This window comes from Vulpes lagopus, chromosome 10 (genome assembly GCF_018345385.1).
Source record: "Vulpes lagopus strain Blue_001 chromosome 10, ASM1834538v1, whole genome shotgun sequence".
NCBI lineage: Eukaryota > Metazoa > Chordata > Mammalia > Carnivora > Canidae > Vulpes > Vulpes lagopus.
In genome coordinates, this window is record NC_054833.1 from 76,986,712 (window position 1) to 76,991,758 (window position 5,047).

Genomic DNA, 5,047 nt, shown 5'->3' on the forward strand with positions numbered 1-5,047 from the left:
AGATACTAATACCTACCTTAAAGAGTTATCATCACATGATGTCATGAATGATGCATTAGAGGACTTGACATAGACTCTGGCTAACCACAGATGCTCAGAATCTCACATTTCATTGAATCTAAGATACCATCAATCATGGCTGGCATGATTTTATGTACCACTGAGAAAGGAAAAGCTGATTAATGTATGACACGCAATTGCTTATATGAGATGTTCTGATTTTGGAGCTGCTAAACTATGGAAAAGAAGTGTGCCTTAGAATCAATGAAATGCTATATATGTATTGACCACAGGTGATCTAGGCAATAATGTCAGGTCTTGGTGATATAGGAGCAAACAAGATTGAGATTGCTTCTCGAAGTGCTAGGAACTAATAATTAATACATTTCAGATTTTCCAAAGGATGCAGAATAACCTTAGATGGTAAATTCATCGCTTGCAGAGATGCTTAGGATCAAGAAGTAAAGCAGCAGAGAAATACTAGACTTTAATCCTCTTATATGTTGTTAGATCCTATAGCAGTTATATTTTCATGCTCTGCATACAATCCAAAACAAATTGTCTGCTTACAATTAAAATCCTGCTGAGTTTCCAAGAGTCCAACCCCCAGGGAGCTATTTGAACCCCATGTCTTATCCACAATGACGCAATTCTACTTTTAAGGGACAATTAAGGGGTTTCCTTGTAAGTCAGGCCAAACTTTCTCCAAAATACATGAAGGAAGTGCCTGGAAAAGAAAACGTTTGAGACTTGTTTTCATACTGTCACTTAAGAAGAACAATTTCCAAAAAGGACTGATTTTTTTTTTTTTTTTTAAGAAGAAGTCAAATTTGGAAGGCCTGTGCTTTATAGCCCTTTACAGCCTTTTAGTAGAACAGAACAAAGTCCCTTAGGAAACTTAATGTAACAGTAACCAAATGTCCTTGTTAAGCAGCCATTTATTGGTCTATTAAATCTGATCTGAACTGTAATATTTTGTGGTAAATCTTTTCTCAACATAAATTGCTCAGTATGGGCTTCTTAAGGCATCTCCCGCTCTGGAGACAGCTTTTACATCTCCCAGAAAAGGCGAGTCTGTTTGCATCTTCCTGGGCAATTCCTCCAGGAGGGGAAATCTAAAAACATTTCTTTACCTCATTTGCTTAGGAAGACTTACAAGTGATTGTGGAGATAATTCAGTCCCATTGCTTCCTCTTACACATGAGGCAGAACCAACAATTAATTTTTAAGTACTTCGTATAGATCATGCACTGTCTTAGACCCTGGGAATACAGAGATGAAGAAAAAGTTTTCTCTGCTCTCCAGGCACTAGCCATCCAGTGGGGAAGAGAGAGAGGTAAGCTCAGTGGCAAGTGCTAGACAACTGAGGAAGCCACCCCCCAAAGTAGGGCTGGCAGCGGGGCGAAAGAGGGGCAAAGATCTGTATCTGAGTGCATTGTCAGGGTCCCTGCAGGAACCAGGACTCATTCAGATGCTTTAAATGAAGAGACAGTGATGAAAGGACTACTTACAGAATGTGGACAGAACAAAGGGAGCAAACAGGAGATTTAGGGCACCCTGAGAATAATAAGCGAGAAGCTATTCTCTCCCCTAGGGCCAAAGCAGTAGAGGGGAGAAATAGTGTGTTGGAGTCTGGTAGAAACTGGAGTCCTGGAGCAGCCTCTTGCCAGGAGCTGCAGTCATAGGGGGTCATAGCTGCTGCCAGAAAGAAGGCACCAGAGTAAGGATCAGGAAAGAAATGCCCAATTTGCTAATTTTCCATTGGTGTTTCCCATTGGCTGAATCCAACTGGAAGCCAGATTGCAAAAGTGACATAACCTGGCAGAGTCGGCCTCCAGAAGCATAGAGCAAGGCAAAAAAAGGGCAGAAAACGGATCTGAGGGAAAGGGTAATGGCAGACCAGCCAGCACATTGGCGTTTACAATCTCTCAAGGTGCCTAAGTGTGCATCTGCACACTCACATGTGTAGGTGCTCACACCCACAACACTCACTTACTTAGCAAACACTTAGCAACTACCTACCATGTAAATAATGTAAATAAAAGCTGCTAGAGACAGTGTAGTTGGTTTGGGAGGTGAAGGGTAAACAAAATGAATACAATCTTTACCTTTCTGAGCCTTCTTGTCTAGTGAGAAACAGATGAATACAGTAACAGAAACAGAGTAAATAATCCATAAAGCATGAAGACTTTTATGTTAGGGAGAGGTCAGAAGGCCTGAGGAGCATCCTGTGTGGGGAAGTAGCTAGTCCAGTCTAGGGCCTATAGAATATTCCCCTGAGAAAGTGACATTTAAGAGACTTGGTGATAAATAGAAGCCCTATTCACTCACCTACAGGAGTGAGTGGCAGATAGAGGAGTGTTTCTGGTGGAATGGACACATGTGCAAAGGCCCAGGGGCAATAGTGGGTGTCAAGTTCAAGAATCTGAATGAAGTCCAGCATAATTGGAGCTTGAAGCATGAAGAGGAAGTGTTGAAAGGTGAAGCTCATGTGGCAGATTGGTTTGGGCCAGATTTTGAAGTCTAAAGACAACAGGGAATTATCCAAAGTCTTTGATTAGGATTTCCAGGTTTGAAAAAGTCACACTCAGTATGTATTTTCCTCTCAGTCATCCTGATTTAAGGGGATATGGACCTGGTAACACTCAAGATGAGTCCTAAGGACAGTAGGAGTCAGTCAATTCATGACAGTTAAGGGTGGCAGTACAAGCAGAAGGAAGAGCATGTGCAAAAGTTCAGAAATCAAAGAAAGCAGAGCAGGACCCAGGCATTTGGAGCATGAGGGGGACAGGGGCAGTGATGAAGTGGTGGGACACGTGACAGAGGATGCCGCATCCCATGCACCCTGAATTTCAGGGCCACCAACCCTCTTACCATCCCTAGGCACATGCATTCATTTCCCTCAGGTTATCTAGCCAGCACTGGAACTGCTAGGGCACAGGGGTGGACATATGTTCTCCTCTGTGTCTTTGCCTATGCTCACTCCTCTGTCTGCAATCCCCTCTCCCACCTTCTAAGAAGGTTGCTTGACAGCAGTTGTGGAAATTGTGCATTAAGAGTGCCAGGGCAAGATAAGAGGATGGACAGCAAGCAGGAGCCACAGGTGGAGAGGAATTGGGGCAGCAGGTCAACAGGAGCAGGGCTCAGAAAGAAGAACAAACATCCTTGGAGCCGTGACAGTAATTTCAAGATGGATTCTGTAAAATGCGGAGTTTACAAAATCAGTTAGTCTAAAATCACCACACTCAACTTTCTTCAGGGTTGTTCTGTGCTTACCTTGGCGCTTGTTGCCAAACCAAACTATTTGTTCTTTGCCATTAATATTTAGTGACACCTGAACATAGCCTGCTTCGTTAAATTGTATGTCAGGCTCTCTCTCAGACTGGTGAGTTGGATGTAAACTGGTACAAACCACTGGAAAGAAATTTCATGACATATATGAGTAACTTTCAAAGAGTCAATATTCTTCAATCCAGGAATTTCACTAATAATAATAACTAATACAACTGTGGTCGTTAATTTTATGTGTCAACCTGGCTGGGCCACAAGGTGCTCAGATAGTTGATCAAACACTACTCTGAGTGTTTCTCTGAAGATATTTTTGGGTGAGATTAACATCTGCTTTTAAGATTTTATTTATTTATTCATGAAAGACACAGAGAGAGGCAGAGACAGGGGCAGAGAGAGAAGCAGGCTCCATGCAGGGAGCCCGATGTGGGACTCGATCCTGGACCCCAGGATCACGCCCTGAGCTGGAGGCAGATGCTCAACCACTGAGCCACCCAAGCATCCCAGAGATTAATATTTAAATTAACAAAGTTTCCTTCCTAATGCAGGTGGGCCTCATCCAATCAGTTGAAGGCCTAAATAGAACAAAAGGTTGACCCCTCCCATAAATTACAGAAAACTTCTCCTGCCTAACTGTCTTTGAGCTGGAGCATCATTCCCCCCCGCCTCCCCGCCCTGCCTTTGGGCTTGAACTGAAAATCTCTTCTTCCTGGGTCTTGAGCCTCTAAGTGTTTGGGCAGAAACTTTACCATTGGCTCTTCTAGGGTTCAAACTCGCTGACTGCAGATCTTAGGCTTGTCAGGCACTACACTGGGGGAGCCAACTCCTTAAAGTCAATCAATCTCAATCGATCCATCTTCTAAGATTTTGTTTCTCTGGACAACCCTAATACAATAACCAAATACTTAACCATAAACAGGCAATATTTTAAGTGATTTACATGTATCAGGATAGTCACATTTCATTAAACCCCCTGAGGTACATACTATTATTTCCAGTGTTGATGAAGTTAAAAGTAAGAAAAGTAGAGTTGACATGCCATGCTCACACTTGCACATCTAGTAGCGTACAGAGCTGGAACTTAAACTGAGGCAGTCTGACTTCAGGATTAGCAGGTTTAACACCATGCCACATGGCCTCTCCGATTTATGTAGACAGTTTATGTGGGTTAAGATCTCTGCACAAAGCTGTGCATTGCCATATTGCTTATCTCAGGGAATACTTTGATACTTTCTAAAGGTATAACTTACTCACAGTAAGTTGCATAAATCTTAAGTATTTGGTTCAAAGAAGTTTTTCATATGTATGTAGACCCATGGAATTGCCAATCAAATCAAACTGTAGGCACTTCCAATACCCCTGCGGTTTCCTGTTTGCCTCTTCCTTGTCAATAACCCACATGCAGAGGTAATCACTATCCAACTTCTATCAACACCATTTTGCCTGTTCAAGAACTTCATAAAAATAGAACCATATCATAAGTGTATTTTCATGACTGCTTTTCATGAAGCTTAATGTTTATAAAGTTCAACCATTTTTTTGTATGTGTACATTGATAGTTTGTTCATTCTCATTACTGTGTCCTATTCTACTATATACATATTTCACAGTTTGCCAATCCATTCTCCTATTGATGGATACTTGTGTTGTTTCCAGTTTGGGACTATTATGAATAAGTGGTTATAAATATAAATGTAAATATTTTTGGACATGTCTTTAGTGGGCACATACCTCCATTTCTCTTAAGTAAATGCTAAGG